General features: G+C 43.4%; 1 long non-coding RNA gene across 2 annotated transcripts; it reads right to left on the reverse strand.

Annotated features, from left to right (window-relative positions):
• Window positions 1-1918: 1918 nt before the first annotated feature.
• Window positions 1919-10855, reverse strand: LOC121274591. 2 transcript variants are annotated; one of them, XR_005942275.1, is made up of 2 exons: window positions 8063-10855; window positions 1919-2969 (listed from the first exon to the last, which is right to left on the reverse strand). It is a non-coding gene; the product is annotated as an uncharacterized LOC121274591 (long non-coding RNA). The 2 variants fall into 2 exon arrangements; XR_005942276.1 differs by having other exon boundaries at window positions 1919-3264.
• Window positions 10856-24802: the final 13947 nt, after the last annotated feature.

Consider the following 24802-nt stretch of genomic DNA (forward strand, 5'->3'; position numbering starts at 1 on the left):
CTCAAATTCAGGCTGATTAGAGACCGTGCTTTTATTTGATTAGAGACTCTGTTCACTTAATATCTAGAGGTGGCCTGGTGAGGAAACCAAAATTTAAAATACTTAAAAGTACTTAAAAACTTCAAAATACTTTAAAAGCCTATTTCGATCCCCTCCCCCCACCCCACCCCCACTAGAGCCATCTGTCACTTGCTCACCCTGCTTTCTACCCTTAATGTCACCATTAGCATACCCTTTAGCTAATATCACCGTCAACACCCCTTTGTCCTTTTGTTTATGACAGTTTTTGCAATCTCTCCTTTGCCTCCATCCATCACTGGCCTGCTATCCAACCCCCCCTTAAACAGTTTATATTTCACCACATTTCTATTTCTCTTTAGTTCTGATGAAGTCATAAGGACTCAAAACGTTAACTGTCTTTCTCTCCACATATGCTGTCAGACCTGCTGAATTTTTCCAGCAATTTGTTTTTTAAATATTTGTACATTTCAGGCTCAGTCCGGATTAAGTGACTGCCTCTTTGTCCTGGCCATCAGCTGCAGGCTACAAACAATGACCCCAGACAGCTTGCAAGGATAAATCCTTTTCCCTGTTGTAAATAATTGGCTTGGAAAATATTTTAATAGCAAGTTACTGATTGAAGGAACTGTAGGATATTTTGGTACAGTTGTTCAGGGCATTGGAGAGACCATATCAGTTTTGGTCTCCTTTTTTAAGAAGCAACAGTTCAGAGAAGGTTCACTCAACTGATTCCTTGGATGAAGGGTTATCTTAATGAGGAAAGGTTGGGCAGTTTGGGCCTGATACAAAAATGAGAGGTGATCTTATTGAAACATATAAGATCCTGAGGGGACTTGACAGGGTGGATGCTAAGAGGATGTTTCCCCTCGTGGGCAAGACCAGAACTAGGTTGCATCGTTTAAAAATAAGAGGTTTCCCATTTAAGACAGAAATGAGGAGAATGTTTTCTCTCAAGGACTGAGTTTGTGGAGCTTGTGATTGAGGCAGGGTCATTGAATATTTTTAAGGCAGAGGTAGATTAGATTCTTGACTATCAAGGGTATTGGTGGGAGGCAAGAAAATGGCGTTGAGGCCACAATCAGATCAGCCATGATCTAACTGAATGACAGTAAGGTCAAGGAGTCAAATGTCATAGTCCTGCTCCAAATTCATATGTATGTTCGTATGAGGTAAAGTGGGCATTAGATTCCACACCCATCGTACTCACATTTTTGTCAGCCGCAGTAATGTTACCAGACAATTCCAAAAATCTTCCAGCATACTAATTTAAAAATCAGTGCAACTTGGTGCAGCGCTCCCTCAGTGCCAACCCGATGGCGCAGCGCTCCCTCAGCGCTGAACATTCGACAGTGCCACACGCGCTCAGTACTGATTGTGATAGTGCCACACTCCCTCAATATTGACCCTCAACAATGCAGCACTCCCTTGGTGCTGATCCTCTGACAATGCAGCACTCCCTTAGTACTGTGCCTTCAACAGTGCAGTGCTGCCTCAGTACTGACCCTCTGACAGTGCAGTGCTCCCGCAGTCGAGATCCTCAGACAGAGGTTAAAATGGTATTTAAACCAGCAGTCTGGGCTGGTTCTCCCCTCCCTTTACACAAAGGCCCAACTGCAATTGGCTAAGCAACAGCTGTTGGTGAAAGGTGAAGCTTCCTGGACGGTGTAGCTCACATGCAGTGAGGCAGCAGGGGAGACCTGGACCAATACTGCAATTTACAGATCGTACAGGATTGTCCCATCTCTGTAAGGGACAAGGGTACGAATTAGGCTTCTGTTTGGTCACTCAGATGAGATTCAGTACACACACCACACAGACCCACACACGCACACACTGTTCCAGCACATCACATATACAGACCCAAACACACACAAAAACATTCAACACATGGCATTTCTGGAGATAGATTTTATTAAAAATACTGTGAAGTACAGGAATTCTCAAAAGCACATCAGATCATACAGATAACCAGTGATTATGCTGGGCACGGGATTCTGGTTTGAAAGGGCAGAGCTGAAGTGAATTACACTGAAGGGCGAGAATCCACAACCAAAACGATAACATTTGCAGACTGAGTCACGGAAGTGATGAGAATCTATGTGGGGTGGGTACTCTCTCTTGCTCAGCAATGTGACCTGCACCAAATACAATTTGTCCTGGGCCGTATCAGGTTTTACCTATTAACCATACCGAGCACATGTGGGAAAGCGGGCAGGGGGAGTATTGGTCTGATGGTCAGGCATCTTGCCTGGCACTCAGCTGAAGAGCCTCAATTTCCTGGGATGCTCAGCTTGCATCCCTGCTGGTAAAGTGGGTGGCTGGGCAAGCCGAGGAGGTGCTCATTTCAGGTTGGTCCCACAGCTGCTCGGTGGTGTTGAAACGAAGCCATTTCATCAACTGTTGTTACATCTGCTGTTTTCTTTCCTATAGCAACAATACTATGCTGCATAGGATGGGGTGGATAAAGCCAGCAGAATGACACGCCAGCAGATACTCTACTTCAAGAGCTTGCCAGGAAGGGACAATCCGCAAGTGCTCCAAGTCAAATTCTCCATGTTGCCTGGGTTTAAGTTAGCTGCATTTTAGCCGGGTACACAAGCCTTTGGGGTCCTTGCTATCCTTAGTAGGTGAAGAATATGATAGCAATCCTGCGATTTAATCCAGCCAGGGTTGTACCTCAGCTACACTCACCCAAAGATGGCAGAGATAAACAGACTTCAGCTCACAAAAGACTACTTCTACATACATGGTGCACTGGGGCGAATGTCTGAACTACAGCCAGAACATTCCCCCAATTTATGCACAAAGAGAGAGGGCTGTAACGTTCACTACAAGTTCAGGAAGCGATAACTTGCACTGCTCACAAGTTGGAATATATTGGCCCGGTGATTGACTAGAGAGTAACAGCATGGACTAGAAACAGAAAATGCAGGACGGTCAGTCAGCACCTAGAAAGAAAATACAGGTTCAGCTTTCAGGTCTTCCCTTTGAGAGAACAGTCTTGACTCCTGCCTTGGTATCTGGGACCTCACTCCTGCTTTAACAGAGGGGTAGACTCAAATACAGTATTGCTGGAGTTCAGGAATACGCACAGTTGCTCTTGGATGCTTTATGCCCAGTTGTGAGAGGTTAACACTCAGTTAATCTACAGTTAAGACTGAATCGGAAGAGTTACTTACCAGAGATCAGCCAGCCTCTGGACTTATATCAGAACCTAACAGCACCAACTCAATCGGCTAATACCTGCCAAGATCATGAGGAGGAAGGGAAGAGAGAGATAGAAAAGAGGGGAGTTCAGAACACAAAGCCACAGCACAGTAAGGGTGAATAAAATACTTTCAGACAAATAAAACTAAACTGAGTGGAAACCCCCTTGCTGACATCATCTGTGTAGCAGCAGCATTCAGAACTGTCCCCGAGAAAGCAGTTTTTAATGTCCATCCCCCTCCAACTAACCTGGAGCAGGAGGCAGACTGATCCCACTCACTTGTTGCAGAACAGTTCATTCTCTGGATTATCAAAGTTTTATTCCACTGTCCTTCAGCGCCCTATTGGCCACAGACTGGGTTTCTAAATGTTACCTTGAGAGGCTGTGCTTTAAAGCAAAGATTCACAAGTTTAAGCAGCTACCGAGACCAACAGTGGCTAAAATGCCAACGTTGGTGCTCCTCCACCCCCTCCAAAAAATAAAAGGATAAACAATCTGTCTCAGCAATCCATACTGTTGGGAGGTTTCTGGTCCCAGCTGAGTAACAGAAGTTGACTGTAGACACGTCTCGAGCAATGAACAAATAAAAAGTCAGGTTTTTAAACACAATTGCAAAGGCAACCATTCACCAAACTGAAACGTTAGCATGCAGAGGACAGTTAGAAGTTATTTATCCAACTGGTTTCTGGGGATGTGACCAACACTGGTAAGGGAATATTTACTCCCTTATGTCTAACTGCTCCAAGTGCATTGAGGCCAAGTTTTATTATAGGACTAGAGTCATGTAGGCCCACTTCAGGTTTCCCCTCTGAAGCACTTTAATAAACCGATAAGGCTTGATGACAATCTGCATCTTTCATGGTCATTTTATCTTGTGCCGACCTCAAATTAAATAGATTTATTGCATTCAATTTTACAATTTGCCACGGTTAAACTAAAACATCTCTCTGATGGGGAGGGGTGCAGCAGGTTTGCACAATGACAAGTTGAACTGATTCAGGGAGCCCTATGCTAAGTGTTGCTCAATCTATCCACGTGCTACGAAATAAAGCAGAACAGTCTTACCTATAGTGCCGTAACAATTCTTTGAAAAGACTGCAAGGGCTCAAGGGGGATCATGCCCAAGAGCTCAGATCTCAAGAGGCACTACTGCTCCCCCGCCCCAGATTACACCCTCATTTATTGAACAGCGAAACTGTGCTCTCTGGTATACAAGGAATGTGGGACCAACAGGTGGCAATGAACCAAACAATGCATCCCAGACCTAAAAATATAACTTCACCCAAGATCACTTCAGCCCTCACTGAAAGCTGTGTACTTGCAAACTGCTTGTGATATGTAGCACATTAAGCATATAAACCACAGCGATTAATCACTTCCAGACATGTCAGGAGTTAATTTCATATAAAATTGGGAGGGATTCACATTTCATATTCAAGCAATTTCACCGTGTGGCAAAGCACTCCAATAGATCATGGATTAAAATGGAACTGAGTGCCAAAAGCAGTTCCTTATTGACTACTCAACATTTGCGCAACTAGGAATATTTCAATAGGATCTTACTCCTCCAGTAAAAACACTGTTCATTTTATCCAGGTAGCCTGATGAAATTGGGGGACTGAATAGTGTTTTATAAAGAACATCAACAGTGGGGTTACCACAAATACGCAGGGTGACTGAATATTGCCTAATTATAGAATAGTGGAGAAAACTGACAGCGAAAAAAGCCACACATCAGCCTCAGTGGCTGCACTCTTGTTGGCTCAGAAGAACATAGGAACCCAACTTAAAAACATAAGAGAAAGGAGGAGCAGACCACATGGCCCTTCAAGCCAGTTCTGCCATTCAATACAATCATGGCTGATCCTTGGCCTCAACTCCACTTTCCTGCCTGCTCCCCGCATTCCTCGATTCTCCGAAACGCCAAAAAGCTGTTTTTAACTGAACAGGTATGAAAAGGAGTCATATTGAACTCGAAACTTTAAGGCCGGGATTTTCCAGGCCGGACCCGTCGTGAGCAGGATGGAAAATTTGGCAGATCAGCAGGAATTTCCTAACTCTTTCTCCACAGATGCTGCCAGGCCTGCTGAGTTTTCCAGCACTCTGGTTTTATAACTAATCATTACTGTCTCTGTTTCCAGTCACTCAGCCACTTTTGTATCCATGCTGCCACTGTCCCTTTTATTACATGGGCTTCAACTTTCCTGTCACATCTGTTACGTGGTATTTTAATCACATCTTTTGGAAGTCCAGATATACCGCATCAACCAAATTACCCTCATCAACCCTTGCTGTTACCTCATCAAAACACTTAATTAAATTATTCTAACACAATTTGCCTTTAATAAATCTGTGCAGGTTTCCCTTAATTAATCCACTTTTGTCAAGTGATTGTTAATTTTTACCTCAAATTATTTAAAAGCTTTCCCACCACCAGGACTAAACTAGTTGGCCTGTAATTCTACCCTTCTTTGAAGGTGTAATTATTGCAGTTCTCCATTCTTCTGGCACCATCCCGTATCTAAGGAGAGCTAGTAGATTTCCAGCCTTAGTTTCTGGAGTATCCTCAGATGCATCCCATCCAGTCCTGTTGACTTATCAAATTTAAATACAACGAGACTTTCTAATATTCTATCGATTTTAGTCTATCCAGTATCTCAACAAGTTCCTCCTTCACCATCACTATGGGATCATCTTTTTCCTTGGTAAAGCATGTAAAGTGTTCAATTAGTAACTCAGCCATGCCCTTTACATCCATGCACAGAGCCTCTTTTGCTCTTTGTTCATTTCTCCCCTGAACTTTCAGCCTGGTTCTCACTTGTATTATCAACATGACATGAACATAGGACTTAGGAGCAAAAATGGGCCATACAGCCCCTCAAGCCTGCTACACTATTGAATACAATCATGACTGATATGATTGTGGTCTCAAATCTACTTTCCTGTCTGTCCCCACCCAACCCCCCGGCCCCCCCACCAATAACCCTCAACTCCCTTGTCTATCAAAAATCTGTCTAGCTCCGCCTTGAATAAAATTCAATGACCCAGGCTCCACTGCTCTGTGGAACAGAATTCCACATACTAACAACCATCACAGAAAAAAATTCTCCTCATCTCTGTCTTAAACAGTAGACCTCTTATTCTTAAACTGTGTCCGCTAGTGTCCGCTGTGTCCTCCCAGTAGCTCCCTGTCAAGTCCCCTCAGGATCTTATATGCTTCACTAAGATCACCTCTCATTCTTCTAAACTCCAATGGGTATAGGCCCAACCTGTTCAAACTTTCATCATAAGATAAGCCCCTCGTCCCAGGAACAAGTCGAGTGAGTCTTCTGTGAATTGCTTCTGACGTAATTATATCTTCTTTCAAATGAGGAAACCAAAACATCTGTCATATACATCCCTTTTCTGCTTCATCTTAACTCTCTCGCTATCCAGGGAGCTCTGGCTTCCTTTGGAGGATTGATTCCTTTGCCCTACCTTTCCCAACTGGGGGGGGATAAGTATCTCAACTTTAGCTGGATCAGCTCCTGTTTAAAGACAGGCTATTCTTCCACCCTTCCAGTTCCGATGAAGAGCCATATTGGACTCAAAATTTTAACTCAGGTTCCACCTCCACAGATGCTGCCAGACCTGCCAAGTTTTTACAGCACTTTGTTTTTATTCTTCCATTCATTTTGCCTCACCATCTTTGATCTTTGACAGATCTCTTCTCACCCACTGAAATCAGCCCTCTTCTAATTAAGCATTTTTACTCTAGATTTCTCTTTGGATTTTTTTTCATAGCTAATCTAAACCTTATGATACTATCTCTGCTCTCTAAACGTTCACCTACCAACATTTGATTCACCTCAGATCTTCGAGCCAGCACTCCCTCGTTCCTCATTGGACTGGAGGCATACTGATCTAGAAAATTCTCCTGAACACTCTTCACAAACTCTTTCCCCCTCTCTGCCCTTTACACTATTACTATCCCAGTCTATATTAAGATAATTAAAGACCCCATTATCACTTTTGCACCTCACAAATTTCCCTGAAAATTTACTCATGTATACCTTTCCCACTATTTGGTGACCTATAGAATATACTGAGTAGTGCACCTCTGTTTCTTAACCTAACCAAATAGATTCTGCCCTTGACCCCTGCAGGACATCTCTCTCCAGCAGTTATCATATTCTCATTAATCAAACAGCCACTTTCTTTCCTGAACACCTTGATGCAGGAATATTAAGCAGCCAGTCTTGCCTTTTCATGAGCCATTAATTCACGATATTATGCATGCACAGTTTAAATGGTTGTGTCTGGAGCTGCTGTTGGTGGCTGTCAGAGATTCCAACCACCCATTGTTGGCAAAGAATTTGTATTTACATGTCATCCAACGTTCACCAGGCATTCCAAAGCAGTTGTCAAAGTTCCGAAGCAGAGTCATCGGCTGCTGCATTTACCTGTGTACCAACCTGTACACAGCAAGAGCCACAAAGATCGAGAGAGATAATCTGTTCTTTGCTGGGTATTGGTTGAGGGAGAAATGCTGAATAGGACACAAACTCCCTCCTCTGAACAGTTCCAGGATCTTTTCCATCCACCTGAAAAGGCAGATGGAGCCTCACCTTGTCAAAGGTCTGCAAGCTGCTCCTCAGGGCAACTACAGATGGGCAACAAATGTCAGACGAGAGTGTATTAAAAAGAAACACAGGAGAAATGAGGACAAAAACCTCTAAAAGTCTGAAACTTACCTCGGCATAAATTAAAAGCAGTTTTAAGGCAGCCCTTAATTTACTCTTAAACACACCACCCAATCCTCCAAACCCACATACTGCTGTTTTGTAAGCTCACCTTAATTTCACAAAACCTTCTGCGGATTTGAGAAAATGCGTTGAAGGTGAACAGGCTTCAAATTTTCATCTTGCTGCCTCATAGGAGAGGCAGACAGGCTGCAGTTGTGGTGACTGTGGTTTAACATGAAGGCCCTTGAGGAGTTCGGCCAGGCTGCAGGATTGGGACCTCCAATGGTGCTGAAAGAGGTCTGCCGAGAAAAAAACTTCCAAGAATTAAACCCAGCTGGTTTTGCACAATACTGCGAAAGCAACCTCATATTTGTAGGAACAGGATTTAGTGCCGAGGCCTTCTTTCAAGGGTGAATATCCAAGTCCTAGAATAAAACGGAGCCATTAGCTGTCTACCAAAATCGTAGGACAAAGCCACATTCAAGTCTTCATTGCGTGATGTTTTTTGTTCTGTATTGCCTTTGCTCTTACACCCATTAAATACGTGTAAAACCAAATCCAGCTGCCCACTACCTGTTGATTTCTATCATGCAATCAGGGTGCTCCTAGCTAAGGGTGATTCTGCTGGTCCCTTTACCACCAGGTTAAGCAGTTACTAGGTATGCACAGAAGCTACATGTGCTGGTATAAGTCACTCAAAAATATTGGCATAATGGTGACAACATGGCCTAGAGGCAAAGATGAGGTTTAGTGCATTACTACGCAAGTTTCCTCACCTCAAATCACCCAATTTGCCAGATTTGTGCAACTCAGCCCACTTACTGCTGTAACCCTCATCCAGACTCAACTGTTCCAGTTCTCTCCTAGCCAGCCTTCCAATCCATCTTCCACCCTATCTACACTTAATCTAATCAAAAGCCTTGCCGCCACTATCCTAACTCTCTCAAAACTCTGCTCTTGCCCTTCTGCTGCTGACCTTCATTAGCTTCCGGTCTAGCCACATCTCGATTTTTAAAATGATTGTTCCCATGTTTGAGTCCATTGATGACCAACTCTGCAATCCCCTACAGCCACACAACCCTCAGTGCACTCTGCATTCCTTCAACTCAGGCCTTTCCTTCACCCCATTACTGGTGGCCACGCTTCAAATAGCTAGGCCTTAAGCTCTGGAAATTGCTTCCTGAAGGATCCCTGCCTCTCATCCCTCCTTCAGAACGTTCTTCAAAGCCAACTCTGCAACCAAACTTTTAGTCATCTCTTGTAATATTTCGCTTTTTGTCTGGGTGTCAAGTTTCGTTTATGCTCTTGTAAAGCAACTTTGGGACATTTTAGTATGTTAAGGGAGTAAGTTGTTGTAAAATCTAGTCCTTTGAGCAGGCTTTAGGCTGTCATTTTCTTGCTTATGTTTCTGTGAGGTACCTTAGGCCATTTTTTAAAAACTATGTTAAAGTCCAGAGATTTCCCAGTCTCATTGGTAATAATTCCATTCCTCAGTATCAGGTAAGCAGCTGGAGTTATCTCAACTGTTCGTCCAGTAGCACCACACCACACTCTCTGGGCTCCCGAATCTTGGGAAGCAGTAAGCTCCCCAAAGGGGAAAGAGAGAAAGCCCATTGGACAGAACACAAGAACTATTCTGTTTGAAGTTACCACAGGCTACACTCCTGTGTGTGGAATATCAGGGATAATAAAAGAGATTAGCCCATCAGTCTCACACATCCGATATTTCACATTAAAAGTTCTGTTGAAGGGTCATGAGGACTCAAAACGTCAACTCTTTTCTTCTCCGCCGATGCTGCCAGACCTGCTGAGTTTTTCCAGATAATTCTGTTTTTGTTTTTGATATTTCACATTACCCAGCCTAGCATTCAACTGTATCCTGCACTTCCCCAATGTCCAGTTCCACTACCCAATCTGACGGCTCAGCCCAAATGCCAGTGTTTTAAATTTATGATCTGCAAGTTGACATTTAAGTTGACCTTAACACAGTCTGGTTCAACCTTCTCCATGAATTAAATACTTTATAAGGCTGAATGGTCGTAATTGCCTTAAGCTTGTAGATCTTAATTAAGCTCCATTTATCTCTTCCCTTTACACTTGATCATTCTTGTAGACAAAAGGGTAACAGCAATGGTAAATAGAACGGCTCAATGGAACATTAAAAATACTGAGCGAAGCCTCTGTGCTGGGTACTCTACTGACAGTTTCCATTCCAACATTCTTACTGCTTCAACTGTCTGGACATCGGACATGGGAAGTCTTACCATCGTTCCCAGACCCCTTCCCTATGGTCATTTGCTCCCTGTGCAGTTCACCATTTTCACCAATCCCTTCTTCCAACATGCAGCAACCTGCCATTTGTTAATGCTCAACTTCATTTGCTCTCTGCCGATTAACACATCAAATTTTGAATGCATTCCTTCTGCCTGACCAAATTGGCTGGAAATTTAATAAGCTTCCTCGCAGCCAGGTCACTTCTTCTGGTAGAAGATAAGGGTCCGACTGCCAACCCATGGAAGACTCCGCTCAGTACTGTCCCGTCTGCCGATAAAATCCTGCAGTGCTCCACACGATCTGTAGCCTGATACTGTATCTACCGTGCCATTTATTTTTCATTCTTAATCCAGTCTCACATTTTCTCCTGGGGTTTTTTAAAGCCTTTACTTGGTTTAGCAAGGGGGCCCAATTCAAAAATGGAAAACTAAATATGAAGGGTAGTATGAGACATAAACTAAATCAGTTGCCAAAATGAATGAACAGTAGGTCAGCCCTGGTTCGGCTGATCTCTAAATCAGTCTAAATCTTGTCTTTAAATCAGAAGGCTGTGAACCCCAGGACTTGAGTGCAACAGTCTAGGCTGACACTCCACTGTAGCACTGAGGGACTGCTGCACTGTTGCAGATGCTGGCTTTCAAATGAGATGTTAAACCAAAGCCCTGTCTGTCCTCTCAAGTGGACGTGAATCCTACATGAAGTAGCACTATATGAAGAGGAGCAGAGTTACCCCTGGTGTTGCTAGCTAATACTCACCCCTTAATCAATATTACAAAAACAGATCACCTGGTCATTATCACATTGTGGGAGCTTGCTGTCTGCAAATTGGCTGCTGTCTTTCCTACATTACAACAGTCACTACACTTCAGAAGTATTTAGTTGGCTGCAAACATTGAGAGCTGGTGGCCGTAACAGATACTATATAAATTTAAGCCTAACAGTGGTAGATGACTTTACATACATCTCATTTTAGGGAAAAAAAAGTGCAACAGAGTTTTATATTTGAAACAAACAGAAAATGCTATAAAAACTCAGCAGGTTGGGCAGCAACTGTGGAGAGAGAAACAGAGTTAAACAGAATCCATATGACTCTTCAGAGCTAAAGAGAAATGTGTTGGAATTTATACCATTTGGGGAGGGTGGGGTTGAAGCAGGTGAAGCAGGATAGGTCAGTGAAAGGTGGGGGCTAAAGAGATATTGACAAAGATGCCATGGACACAAGACAAAGGGAGTGTTAATAGTAGTGGCGAAGACAAGAGATGCGGATAGTGGCATAAAGGTAAAAAAGCAGAAAGTGTTAATAGCAGAACAAGGGTGAGCACTCTGTGAAAGAACAACATGGAAACAAGTAACAGATGGGGTGGGGAAAAATGATTTAAAAATGAATAAAAGAAAAACAAATTTTGAAAAGGTTTTAAAAGGGGGGGTAAAGGTAGAAGAGTGTGTTCATGGTCTGAAGTTGCTAAACTCTCAATGTTAAGTTTGGAAGGCTGTAAAGTGCCTAATCAGAAGATGAGGTGCTGTTCCTCCAGCTTCACTGGAACATTGCAACAGGCCAAGGACGAACATGTGGGCATGAGAGCAGGATGGTGTGTTAGAACAGCAAGCGACAGGAAGATCTGGGTCATGCTTGCAGACGGACTGAAGGTGTTCTGCAAAGCAGTCATCCAGTCTGCATTTGGTCTCGCCAGTGTAGAGGCTATATTGGGAGCAGCGAATGCAGGAGACTAAATTGCATGTGAAGTGCTGCTTCGCCTGAAAGGAGTGTTTGAAGGCTGGGACAGTGAGGAGGGAAGAAGTAAAGGAGATGTTGCATCTTCTGCAATAGCACGGGCAGGTGCTATGGGAAGGCGATGAGGTGTTGGAGGAGTAGGCTAGGGTGTCCCAGAGGGAGCTATCCCTATGGAATGCTGAAGGGGGTGGAGGAGGGGGTGAGGGGAAGATGTGTTTGGTGGTGGCATCATGTTGGAGTTGGCGAAAATGGCAGAGGATGATCCTTTGAATATGGAGGCTGGGGTGAAAACTGAGGACAAGGGGGACCCTATCATGGTTCTGGGAGGGAGGGGAAGGGGAGGGCAGAGGCATGGGAGATGGTCTGACATGGTTGAGGGCCCTGGCAACCAGAGTCAGGGAGAAACCATGGTTAAGGAGGAAGGAAGGCATGTCAGAAGCACCGTTATAAAAGATGGCATCATCAGAACAGATGTGATGGAGGCAAAGGAACTGAGAATGGGATGGAGTCCTTACAGGAAGCAGGGTGTGAGGAGCTGTAATCAAGGTAGCTTTGGGAGTCGGTGGGCTTGTAATGAATATTGGTAGAGAGCCTATCACCTGAAATGGAGACAGAGAGATCAAGGAAGGAAAGTGTTGGAGATGGACCATGTGAAGGTGATAGAGGAGTGGAAATTGGAAGCAAAAATTGATTAATTTTTCCTGGTCCAGATGGGAGCATGAAACAGCACCAATTAGTCATCACGTACCAAAAAATAAAAGGGGAGGTGGCCTGAGTAGGACTGAACATGGAATGTTCCACATATCCCACCAAGAAACAGGCATAACTGGGGTCCATGCAGGTACCCATAGCCATACTTTTTATTTGGAGGAAGTGAGACAAGTTAAAGGAGAAATTGTTCAGTGAGAGGACAAGTTCAGCCAGACGGAGGAGAGTAGTGGTGGATGGGGATTGTTTTGGGCCTCTGTTCAAGGAAGAAACGGGGAGCTCACAGACCTGGTGGGGGCTGGAGGTGTAGAGAGATTGGATGCCCATGGCGAAGAAGCGGCGGTTAGGACCAGGGAACTGGAAATTGTTGATATGTTGTAGGGCATGAGGGATCATGAATGTACATGGAAAGAGACTAGACATGGGGAAAAGAGTTTTATATTTCTCTATTTGGATGTTCAGGTCAGGCACTTGGGCTGGAACAGCATGGTCCTGTAATCGTGTTTGTGTTTTTATAATGCTGTAGGTTTGAATATTTCCATTTTCAATTTAAAAAGAAATTAAGTTTATCACAGCACGTTAGCAAGGCCCTGAATAAGAGAGCTATAAAAAAAACACAGGTGACCTCCACAGGTACTGGATACAGCTTTGGGTGCCCTGCCAGAGAGAACCACCCTGTTGTAGTCAATTGGTATCATGCTCACTTTTGCCACACCTCCCATTTGACATCATTAGCACACTTTGAAATTTTACTCTATTCCAATATGTGGGTCATTTATATATAAATCAAAAAAATCAGTGGTCCTAGCACTGACCCTTGGAAAACACCACTGTCTACCATCCTCCTGTCTGAAAAGCAAACATTTACCACAGCTCACTGCTTTCTGTCCTTAAGCCAATTTTACTTTTTATGTGCTACTTTGTAAAAGTGCGCTCTCAAAATTCCTAAGGACAACATCCATTACATTCGCTTCAAACTTCTCCGTTACTTCATCAGAAAATTCCATTAGTCAAAAACAATCTGCTTTTTGTGCTGGTTCTCCTTAATTAACTCAAACCTCTCCAAATGCCTGTTATTTTTGTCTCCCCATTTATTGCCTCTGAAACCTTTCCCACCATTGATCTTAAATTGACCGCTTTACTTGAACATCCTTATGCCATTTCTTGAATAACGGCGTCACATTTGCCCGTTCTCCAAGTCTCTGGCATCTCCCCCATTTCTAGGGAAGATTAGGGCAAATTCTTCCAAAAACTCCACCCATACTTCCCCTTAGCATCTTGGGATGCAAGCCAGGTGACTTATCCACCCAAAACATAGCCAGCCTTTCCGGTACATCCTGTTCATCAATGTTCACCCCAAATCTACCATCTCAGCTTCTATTGTTAGCATCCTCTGAATAAACACCGATACAAAGCACTCAGTATCTAGATTTGTCCTCTGTCTCTAAGCATATATCACCTTCTTTGTCCCTAATAAACTCCACCTTATCTCTTACTACTCGCTTACTATTTACAGTCAGATGATGATTTTTGGGCTCCCTTTTAAGTTAACTGCCATTCTGTTCTCATTGCCAGTCTTATCTCCCTCTTCATTTCCTCTCTCAACTCATTGCATTTGGCCTGGTTCTCACTTGAAGAATTCACGTTACATGCATCACAAGCCCTCTTTCTTTGTTTAATCATATTCTCTATCACCGTAGTCATCCAAGAAGCCCTGGCTTTGGTTTCCCTAACTTTTGCCTTTGTTGGAATGTACTTAATCTGAACCCGAAACACCTCTTCCTTACAGATCACCCATTGTTCCGTTACAATTTTCCCTGTCAGTCTTTGGTTCCGTTTTACCCTAGCTAGACCTCCTCTCATCCCACTAAAGTTAGTTGTCCTCCAATTTACAAGTTCTACTTTTGAATTTTTTTTCCAGGTTGGTCAAGGGATTGCCCTGGGGAATGGTTGTCCCCCAAGCTGGTTCATTCCCCATGGCAATGCCTTGACCAATCAGAATCAACCGCCTGGTTTGAATTTAAACAAAGCTTGGCAGTTTGCTGTTTCCCAGTGCGTTCTCTGTTGCAAAGTCTCTACAATCAAAGTCTGCTTCGTCAACCAATCAGCACTCTCTTCTCATGCATATAAATTGTTGTTCCCTTTGAGATTTGGTATACTTGCGAATCTGTTCTGATGAGTGCAAGACAAAAAGCTTCAACAGCATGTCTCTTTTCTCAGCAATCAAGTTCTGTACTACCAAGTGACTATTAGATATTTTCCCTCTCATTCTTCTCCATTACCAGTCTAAACCGTATGATACAATGATCACTTACTCAAGAATTCTCCCACAGAGACTTAATCCGCCTTATTTCCCAGCACTAGATCCAGCAATGTCTCTTTTCTGGTTGGACCAAGAACTTACTGGTCAATAAAGTTCTCCTGAACAAATTTTTAGAAATTCCTCCCCCGCCTTTCCCTTTACTCTAACATTATACCATCAATGCTTCGGTAATTAAAATCTCCCAATATCACGACCCTACAGTTGTTGCACATCTGTGATATGCCTGCAGATTTGCTCCTCAATCTCTCCTTCACTATATGGAGATCTATAGAGTACCCCAAGTTGTGAGATACTTTTTTTTTTGCTTCTCAACTCTAACCAAATAGATTGTCTTTGCCTCTCAAGGACATCCTCTTTCCAACACAGTGCCTTCCCATTCAATTCTGGCACCCCACCACCCTTTCTGATTCCCTATCTTTTCTGAACACCTTATATCCTTAAATCTTAAGCACCCAGTCCTAACAATGCTTGAGGCACGTCTCTGTTATTGCTATGTCATCATATTCCCACAGAGCTCATCAAATTTATTCACACTTTGTGCATTTGCGCTCATGCATTCTGAACTCCTTTCTCATATTCTATTCCTTCTTAGTATGCTCCTATCTAACATGAAACCACTACCTTCTCCATATACAATTTGATGGGGTGAAGAATCTGTTGGGCTAAACAAGGTAGATGCAGGAAGGATGTTTCCGCTGGCTTGGGGGGTGGGGGGGGGGGTCTAGAATCAGGGGACAGAGTATCAGAATAAGGGGCAGGCCATTTAGGACTGAGATGAAGAAGAATTTTTTCATTCAAGAGGGTCATGAATCTTTGGCAATCTCTACCCATGAGTTGTAGAAGCTTAGTCATTGGACATGTTCAAGCCAGAGATCAGTAGATTTCTGGATACCAATATCATCAAGGGATATGGGGAAAGCGTGGGAAAATGGCAGGGAATTAGACAATCAGCCATTATCTAGTTGAATGATTGAGCAGGCTCGAGGGGCTGAAGGTCTACCCCAATGTTCCTGAGAGCTAGTTTAGTATGTACACTAATGTATCATAAGTCATCTGGAACTTGCAGGACTACCTTAAATAAGAAACATTTTTTTCTTGAAATTGGCCATAAAGACTATTTTCTCACATGGGGAGTCACTGATGTCTGGATATGTAGTGGGTGGGGGGCTGCACCAACAGTTTAAAATGTCTCACTAAGTGAGCAGGTTAAGAAATACCTCCCACACCTTTATTGGATGATAGAATGGTTATAACACAAGTGGTCATTCAGACCAATGCATCCATGTTGACTCTCAGCAAAGGTAACTCAGTTTATCCCACTCCATTACCTCAACCACTCCTCCCGCTCTCCACCCCCAACCCCTGCAATTTTTTTCCCTCTTCAGATTATCCAATTCCCTTTTGAAAGCCATAGAAGGCTCCACCACCAGATGTGCCAAGGCACAGAGCACTACATCTTAATGTGAAGCTGGTTAAACATTCAAAGCAGATGATGATGATGCTGGGCCATGACAAAGAGCAATTGATTAGCTTTGGATTCCTCTAGCAAAGAGCTATTTAACTTCTTCCCTTCCCCACACCAAGTAACAAGGCAAACAATAACTGGTCTAAATGGCCGGAGATGACAACATTTGTGGTCTTTGCCAAAAGGCACCAGTGAAATTGAGAGCAATGGAGTTATTGAATACTTATACAGGCCAGACCAGTGACAATTTACTTATTCCAGAGATGAAATTAGAGACCAAGGGTTGATGTTCTTGTAGGGACTGTTGGACATATCCGACTCTCAGTTTCCAAGTTCATTAATAGCAAGGAACAACTATGTATTTTTTAATATATTCATGCGATGTGGGCATTGCAGCTGAATTTGAGGACGGTTTAAGAGTCAACCACATCACTGTGGATCTGGAGTCACATGTAGGCCAGACCAGGTAAGGATGGCAGATTTCTTTCCATAAAGGGCATTAGTGGACCAGATGGGTTTTTACAACAATGATAGTTTCACAGTCACCATAAGTTAGGCTAGTTTTCAATTCCAGATCTTCTGGTAGTTGAATTTAAATTCCACCAGCTGTTATGGTGCGATTCGAACCCGTGTCCCCAGAATATCACTCTAGGACTCCCGATTACTAGGTCAGTGACTACACCACCACCTCCCCATCAGTAAAGGATTAGTAGCTCAACACAGCTAGAAAAGAGAAGGAACTAGTTGGGGAACCAGTGTCAGTGATAACAGAAATGTCAGGCAGAACAGTGTACATTTAAAAATAGGTTTCATGCACTGAATATATCCACAGAAGGGAAGGAGAATGGATCCAGGCAGTGTAGTGGAACACAGGTGAGAGTGGTGCAGATATATAGTTGCAGCAGCACAGGATTCAGGTGAATCTTGAAGATGTTTGCTTTGCTTTTCTTGCAAAGGAAACTAAGAAACTGATTGGTGTTCCAGGTGCCAAACCAGCAGAGAGGAAAGCAAATAGTGGGATAGAGCCAGTACTAAATGCACACATGGAGGAAAAGAGGTGATCAAATGATACATCTCATTTGGAAACTGAAGGATAAGGTCTGTATTATTAATCCATTGCTGATCACACTTCCAGTTTGAGTTAAAGACCAGAATCATGAACTACTTCACACAATTTAAATGGTACACTTCATTCAGAGCAGGGCCGCATCTTGAGTGCACAAAGAAAATAACACAAGAATGGAATTAAATTAAGCCCGAGAGATGGTAAGGGGTCAAAATTAACCAGAAAAGCAAGACTTGGAGGGTAATTGCTAGGAAGGAGGAGAGGACATAAGGGAGACAACTCCAACTGCAAACCAATCAGCTGAGTACGATCTGTTCAGCCATGGATTTCAGCGGATTGCCCATTTCCTGCCACCCTCTTCATCCAAAATTAGGGTAAAGTTCGCAGAGGGCTGCAGCTGGGAGGCTGTTACAAAGTTCAGTTTGATCAGTGCTAGGCAACAAGATCAAGGAGAAAAAATAAGCTCTTGGCCATCTACCCAATAAACTGCCCATTTTACTGTGCATTGGATCACAGTCTAGAGACCAGCAGTCAAAGGTCAACAGAGAAGCCACTGTTCCCACCTCCTGCCATGTATAAAACCTACTGGATTTTCAGAAGGGGTGGCATTTTAGAAAGTGGGTAACCCCAATATATTAAAATATATCAGGAAGGACTCCATTGATCATGCTGTCACCAGCTGAAGTTAAGAGGATTTGCTGCACCATTATTTTGTGAAAGCAGAGTCACAGGAAACATTCAATAGATTTAACACAGCTCACATTAGCTGCAGGAGGTGCGAATTGTAATATTTACAAGCTATCTTTCTCCTGGGTCACCAGCAACAGCAGCCAGGAGATAGACTAGTCAGTGGTACCCAGTAAAGGCATGATGCAGTGAGTTGGGTGCGCTTCAGAGGGACAGGTGACTTGGGTCCCCAAAGCTTCCACCACCAAACGGGTGATTGGGGCTGTTTAGGCTAACCGAAAGGCAATTGGTTAACATCAGCATTATATCATGGAACAAAAACGGGAAAGGCAAACTAAATTAAACTTAGTGTTTTCTTTATTGAGAAATTCCTATGCTCCTTAAGAGAACTCTGTCTGATAGTAAAAAAGTGGGCTTTCCAGAGATAGTGGTGGAAAATCTGATCTCTGATAGATCGGCTCATTGAGCAATAGAATGCCTACCTGAAATCAAACCTCCAATCCCCGTTTTATCAATCAGACATGGAATGAGAGCCATCTTATCAAGTTCCAGAGACACACTCAGCTTGTATGTGGGAGTCAGCCAATTGTGAGCTGAACTTAATTCAAGTGGCCCCCCCCTCCTACAACCAAACATTTCTAAGATCACCCACGTGCCTTCATGGGAATGCTGTAAGGGTATCAAACAATTCCAGAAAAAAATACTGTTCATGTAACATGGGAGTGAATTGAACATACAGGGATATATTGTTCAGGCAAGATGGGAAGAGGACTATATATGCACATGCACAATCTGGATCAGAACAATTTGCGTTTACACTGCCTCGATAATATCTTTCAAGCATCTTTCTACTTTTATCGGATTATAATCAATATTAAGGAGGCAATACTAGGGGTGAGCAGAAGTTGGGAAGGAGGTGGAAGATACCCTATTATAAGGATCAGGTTTAATCTCATGATTAAGGTTTCTGTTTTTTTTTTAAAACTTTTAAATATCAAGCTGTTCGTACCCTGATTGCTGTGTCTAGTGCAGATTGTGCATGCCTGCTGACCAAATCTTGTCAATAGATTGAGATGAGACAGTGGTGAGGGGTTCCATGATAACGATAGTGAACGATGAGCAACATAAACGCAGCTGGTAGTGTCAAATTAAAAATGCAATACAAGGTGACTAGCGCTGCCAAACAAACTGTAAGCTGACCATTCTCCAAGACAGAGCATCGCAAACAGTACGTGAAGTATCAGCGTAGGAAAGAGTATCCATGACAGTAGTGAAACTTTTACCAGTAACATGGATTAGCAAATTAAATCTTAACAAGATAGGTATAGTGAAATAATCAAAGATGTAAGGAAACTGTTTAGATCCCTTTGTTATTTTAACAAACTGCTCCACAGGGAGGAAGATAACTAACCAGCCTGCTAGTTATTTCTATTGGAATATATCTAAATATATTCAAAGTGGCAAGCTTCTTGGCAAAGGATTTAAGATTGAGTCACTAATGCCCAGTGGCAAACCCTGGAGTGAAATAAACTACACAGAGCATGTGCGCTACGGCCAGGCTTGGCGGGAGGCGCGCTACGGGCCAGGCTCGGCGGGAGGCGCGCTACGGGCCAGGCTCGGCGGGAGGCGCGCTACGGGCCAGGCTCGGCGGGAGGCGCGTGCTACTAGAGTCAGGCTCGGCGGGAGGCGCGTGCTAGAGTCAGGCTCGGCAGGAGGCGCGCGCTACAATCAGGTTCATTGAGATGAGTACTACAATCAGGTTCATTGGGATGAGTACTACAATCAGGTTCATTGGGATGAGTACTACAATCAGGTTCATTGGGATGAGTACTACAATCAGGTTCATTGGGATGAGTACTACAATCAGGTTCATTGGGATGAGTACTACAATCAGGTTCATTGGGATGAGTACTACAATCAGGTTCATTGGGATGAGTACTACAATCAGGTTCATTGGGATGAGTACTACAATCAGGTTCATTGGGATGAGTACTACAATCAGGTTCATTGGGATGAGTACTACAATCAGGTTCATTGGGATGAGTACTACAATCAGGTTCATTGGGATGAGTACTACAATCAGGTTCATTGGGATGAGTACTACAATCAGGTTCATTGGGATGAGTACTACAATCAGGTTCATTGGGATGAATACTTTAATCAGGTTCATTGGGAGGCGCGCTACAATCAGGTTCATTGGGATGCGCGCTACAATCAGGTTCATTGGGATGCGCGCTACAATCAGGTTCATTGGGATGCGCGCTACAATCAGGTTCATTGGGATGCGCGCTACAATCAGGTTCATTGGGATGCGCGCTACAATCAGGTTCATTGGGATGCGCGCTACAATCAGGTTCATTGGGATGCACGCTACAATCAGGTTCATTGGGATGCACGCTACAATCAGGTTCATTGGGATGCGCGCTACAATCAGGTTCATTGGGATGCGCGCTACAATCAGGTTCATTGGGATGCGCGCTACAATCAGGTTCATTGGGATGCGCGCTACAATCAGGTTCATTGGGAGATATTCAGTAAAGAATGTATACAAACCAAGAGGAAAGAGCTCTGCTTGCCAAAAAAACAGCCAGGGAGAACTAAAGAGCTAAGAGGCAGCATGAAGGAAAAAAAATGAAAAAGCAGATTCTGTGAATGGGAGAGGTACAAAAATAAACAGCATGCGGACCCTTTAGGGACAAAGGAGGTGATATGCTTACAGGTGCAGGGCAAAGTTGGAATACACAAGTAAATGAAAACAGAAAATGCTTGAAGTACTCAGTAGGTCTGGCGATATCTACAGTGACAGAAACAAAGTTAACATTTCAGAACTGTTCTGATGAAAGGTCACTGACCTGAAACAGTAACCGTTTTTCTCTCCGCAGATGCTGAGTATTTCTAGCATTTTCTGTTTTTATGTCAGATTTCCAGCATTGGCAGTATTTTGTTTTTACGGTTAATAAGCACTGTTTCGTAAGGAAGAGGACGTTGGTAAAAGCATCTGTAGGAGAGATGGTAGAGGTAACGGATGGGGTTAAAATTGATAGATAGGTTCACAGGGAGTGAATAAGTCACCTGGTCCAGATGGCTTGCATCCCTGATTAATAAAGGAAATGGGAGTTGGGATGGCAGAATGGCTTGTTATAATCTTCCAGAGACAGAGGTGAGGAAGTGCCAGAGGATTGGAGAATACAACTTTTCCCAAAGAAGGTGTCAGAGTACTCCTAGTAAATACAGGTAGATCAATTTAATGGCAGTGGTGGGTAAGGTTTTAGAAACAATAAGCAGGGGGAAAAAAACCCACAGCACTTGGAAGTTAATTGAGAGCCAACATGGATTTGTAAAAAGCAGATCATGCTGGACTAATCTCATTGAAGCTTTTGCTATGGGAATGCAATGGATGTTGGCTAAATGGATTTTAAGATAGTGTTCAACAAAGTACCACGTGCAAGGCTGGTTACTGAAATTTGAGGCTCATGGAATGGAAGGGTACACATCAGCTTGGATAAAAAAAAACTGGCGCTAAGGAAATGGTGAGTCATGGTAAATGGTTGTTTTTCAGAATGGAGAATGGTGCACAGCGCTGTATCCCAAGTCAGTGCTAGGATCTCTTAGTAAACACACAGTATAGAGAAGACTTGGATGTTGGAAGAGAGTAAAATTACAAAATATGTCATTGGCACTAAAGAGTGTCCAATCACCAGGACCAGACAGTTTCCATCCAAGGGCTTAAAAGAAGCAGGCAAGACACTACAGATGCCTCAACTAAATCCTTCCAAAGATCTTTCAATTTAGAAACCGTTCCTTTAGACTGGACTCTGGTACTTAAAAGGTGAATAGGGGAAACCAAGATATTATAGACAGTTAACCTAACATCTGTTGACAGGAAATTACTAAAGTCTATAATTAAGGTTAGGATGACTGAACTAGGGTGAATTCAATTTTCAGTTGATCAGCCAATATATATTTGTAAAGGGTAGCCTAACAAACTTTATTGAATTTTTTGAACAGCTGACTAGAGTCATGAACAGGGGAGCATCTATGGATGTTTTATATGTGGACTTCCACAAATCATTAAAGTTCCTCATAACAGACTGCTAGCTAAAGTTGGAACTGAAGATAAATTACTGAACTGGTTAAAAGATTGGCTGAGCAGGAGAGAGAAAGGATAATGAGCAGTTCTAATTAGGAGGATGTGTCCTCCAAGAATCTGTGTTGGGGTCTCAACTATTCACTATAATTATTAATGACTTAGATGAAGGGATAGACAAGCCACATAACTAAATTTGCTGATGACAAAGAAAGGTCACATTGTAAGCAGCAAGAAGATGGAAGCATAACAGTATCTTTCAAACCTATGACAGCACTGTCCAAACCTGAGATATCTACCACCTAGAAGGACAAGGGCACCAAACAGATGGGACCACCACCTCCAAGCCACACCCCATTCTGAATCGGAAATACATCGGCCGGTCCTTCACTGTCACTGGATCAAAAATCTGGAACTACCTCCCTAACAGCACTGAGGGTGTACCCACACCAGGCTACAGCAGTTCAAGGCTGCAGCTTGCCACCACCATCCCCCATGGGCAATTAGGGATGGGCAACAAATACTGGCCTAGCCAGCAACACCCACATCCTGTTAACAAATGGTTGACGGATCTTTGCCAAAGATTTTAAAGCATATGCAGCAAAAGTGGCTAAGTGGAGTTGGGTCACAGGTCTGGCATTATCTCACTGAATGGTGGGACAGGCTTGAGGGAGTAAATGCTCCTGGAATGCACCATCAGGACACTGCATTCAGAACTCAAAAGCTACCGAAGGCTCTCCCAATACAGTTCAAATTACATTCGTCACACAGTGAAATATAAAGCCATTAAAGTTGGGATGTTTTTCTACTTTCAGCACCCACCCTCCCCCTTTTGATTTGTGCCTTTTTTCTTTCCCACCTCAATTCATGAAGCGAATGTAGCAACAATAATGCACACAACTGTCCAAACACTATTGGGTATTTTCCATCTCACTAGCAGATCTTCCGAGACATTCCTACATAATCCAGGGATGTGACCTGCTCTATTCCTGACCAAGTCCAGGGCCCTGTACTCTTCTCTCAACCCACACTAACGTCACTTATGGAGATTAATCTCGTTTCTGCTGGATTCACATTTCTGTATATTACACTTCCATTAAGAAGCCTATATTTGTCTCTGTGACCTCTTGGCACCTCCTGGAAAATTCGGAGCTTGAGCTGCCAGAAGAGCTCAAAGCAATCAGATGAGCTCCTTCAATATCAGGATGTAGCCAGACAGCTTAGCTGACTGTGAGGGCTGATCTACTTAATCTTGAGATGTGGTGCTGGAGTGAGCCTACTTATAATTCCTACACACCAGCCCCCATCCCAAAAGGTCACTTCTATGACCCAAGCAAGTCATTATTTAATTTATTTAGAATCAGAAAGTTACAACAATGGCCTCTTTTTAAAAGTACTTCATTAAACGTAAAGCACTCTGGGCACATCCTGAGGTTGTGAATGGTGCTGTATGAATCCAGGGGCTTCCCCCCACCCAATCTTCTCTTTTCCTGTGAGAAAATGTCCAATTAATAAATAATCACTCCACACAATCCAGTCCCTTCAATCAGTCTGGCTGCCCTCTTTTGTTCCCTTTTAATCAATGCTATATCTTTATGCACTGCGGCAACCAGAACTGCACATAATATTCCAGGACCGGCCCCCCACCCCCTCCAAATGATTTCTAAAGTGGCAGGATTACCTTACTGCTTCAGCTCAGTATTGATCTTTTAATACTTCCCAACCTATCGGGACCCTGAGATCTCATTTCTTGTTTAAGCAACAGCAATGTCCTGGATTTTCTATCCCACATGAAGCACTTTATTTCACTACATCAAATTTAATCTGCCCAATTTCTAAATATTCAACTCCTCCTGTAGCGTATCCTCTGCAGCTTTGGAATCTACCATCTTCATTAATTTTGATGCTTTCAGCAGATGCTTAAATTCTCACTAGCACTAGACAAATATGAGGGGACCTGGAACAAATAGTCACTCTAGGGCCAATTCAAAGTTGCCTGGGTGACAGTGAACGCAAAGCTCTAGTTGACATCAAGAATGTTGCTCCCCATTGTCAGAATGACCATTAGAGCCCAGATATGAAGAAAATGCACTTACCAGAGTTGTTCCAGTTGCTCCTCTTACAGTGGAATATCTACTAGTGGCACCGTAAGCCCAGACCTACCCCACTAGTGGCACCATAAGCCCAGACCCCCCATCCCCCCAACTAGTGACACTGTAAACCCAGATCCACCACCACCCCCCCCAAACTAGTGGCACCGTAAGCCCAGAACCCCCCCCCCGCCAACTAGTGGCACCGTAAGCCCAGACCACCCCCACCACCAGTGGCACCGTAAGCCCAGAAACCAACCCCCCCCCCCCCCCCCCCCCCCGACTAGGTGAAACCCAACCGAAAGTGATTTCTCAATAAATTTGTGGCACCCAACTCCAAAGGAAGAGGTATTCTCCTGAAAGCCAGCTCTGAGTTCACTGATGCAGGTTAAATAAAAAGCCACACACACGTACAAA

The sequence above is a fragment of the Carcharodon carcharias genome (genome assembly GCF_017639515.1).
Source record: "Carcharodon carcharias isolate sCarCar2 chromosome 37 unlocalized genomic scaffold, sCarCar2.pri SUPER_37_unloc_1, whole genome shotgun sequence".
In the NCBI taxonomy this organism is placed as follows: Eukaryota; Metazoa; Chordata; class Chondrichthyes; order Lamniformes; family Lamnidae; genus Carcharodon; species Carcharodon carcharias.